Source organism: Oncorhynchus clarkii, chromosome 4 (assembly GCF_045791955.1).
Source record: "Oncorhynchus clarkii lewisi isolate Uvic-CL-2024 chromosome 4, UVic_Ocla_1.0, whole genome shotgun sequence".
Classification (NCBI taxonomy): domain Eukaryota; kingdom Metazoa; phylum Chordata; class Actinopteri; order Salmoniformes; family Salmonidae; genus Oncorhynchus; species Oncorhynchus clarkii.
In genome coordinates this window covers 7,163,083-7,164,802 of record NC_092150.1, presented here as the reverse complement: position 1 = coordinate 7,164,802, position 1,720 = coordinate 7,163,083, and the positions used below count along the sequence as shown (strand labels likewise).

Below are 1,720 nucleotides of genomic sequence, written 5' to 3'. Positions count from 1 at the left end.
ATACTTACCTGGCAAGGGAGACACCGTGATCAAGAAGGCGGTTCACCCAGGGCGAGGCTCAGCCATTGCACTCCGGCTGTGCTGACCCCTGCGAATTTCTCAAATGTGGAAATCTCGATTGCATAATTTCTGGTAGTGGGGGACTGCGTTCGCGCTCTCCCCTGATTTCGCTGTGAAAGAAAGCCGATGCTATGACATGTAGATATCTACCTTATTTACAATTTGGTTATTGTTTTTTTAATAGCGCTGCTGTTTACAGATCCAGAGTCCGATCGGTGCTGTATCCGATTCACGTGCTGTTTTCTAATATGTGCAAAATATTCATCAAATCACCTCTGCTTAGTCTAATACAGTGATAACAAAAAGAGACCAAAAACGATTTAGTCCAATCACTGTACCTCAAAATATGATGTGGCTGTCCACGTTTCTGATTTGTGTGTGTGCGTGTTCGTGCAAGTGGGAAACATGTTAACTCACCCTACTTGTTGAGAAACACCAATGCCATCATCCTCTCTTTCATGTTGACAAAACGGTCTATCACTCTGTCATACAGCAAGTACACACTTTTATTTGTTGTTGTCCTAGGCTACCTGTATACAATGCTTGCTCGCTAACCTAACTTCCTTTAATGGGCAACGTTAGCTAGTTAACATTATTAGCCTTCTACATCTAGCTATATATTGAATTTCCATCATCTCGGGCCAGGGGCACAACAATGTATGTATTAATGGTTGGATCAGAAAGCATCAGATAAATGGCCTACCGACACAAAGTGACGCTGTTTCACTCGCTCGGATGCTTTCTCCTGTGAGATACATTCAGCCTCTTGCGAATTCAAGGAAAATTAGGAAACACAGAGAGACGAAAGATACATTATTTTTTTTATTTTTAAATTGGGAAGCCTGTCTTCCCTTTGGCATCCACGAATAGACGCCACTGGAAACAGATCCATACTTGTCAGCCTGACATCAGTCACTTCCCCTCTGCAGTCCTGGAGACACCGCTGCAGCAGCTCTTATATCCGGTCTCAGATGCCTTCCCACCCAGTAAAACAGGGTTCCTCAACTAACGGGTGATTTTTCATTTCATCAGATTATCCTGCCAACCTCCAGAGGGAGTCAGACGCAATTGTGTCTGGATATTTTACAAGTGTAGACAGATCTGGACAGTGAAACTACACTGCTCAAAAAAATAAAGGGAACACTAAAATAACACATCCTAGATCTGAATGAATGAAATATTCTTATTAAATACTTTTTTCTTTACATAGTTGAATGTGCTGACAACAAAATCACACAAAAATTATCAATGGAAATCAAATTTATCAACCCATGGAGGTCTGGATTTGGAGTCACACTCAAAATTAAAGTGGAAAACCACACTACAGGCTGATCCAACTTTGATGTAATGTCCTTAAAACAAGTCAAAATGAGGCTCAGTAGTGTGTGTGGCCTCCACGTGCCTGTATGAATTCCCTACAATGCCTGGGCATGCTCCTGATGAGGTGGCGGATGGTCTCCTGAGGGATCTCCTCCCAGACCTGGACTAAAGCGAGACATGATGTCCCAGATGTGCTCAATTGGATTCAGGTCTGGGGAACGGGCGGGCCAGTCCATAGCATCAATGCCTTCCTCTTGCAGGAACTGCTGACACACTCCAGCCACATGAGGTCTAGCATTGTCTTGCATTAGGAGGAACCCAGGGCCAACCGCACCAGCAT

General features: G+C 43.8%; 1 non-coding gene across 1 annotated transcript; it reads left to right on the top strand.

The window, feature by feature from the left end:
• LOC139408179 (U1 spliceosomal RNA) lies at positions 1-164 on the top strand. Its single transcript, XR_011634233.1, has one exon. It is a non-coding gene; the product is annotated as a U1 spliceosomal RNA (small nuclear RNA).
• Positions 165-1,720: the final 1,556 nt, after the last annotated feature.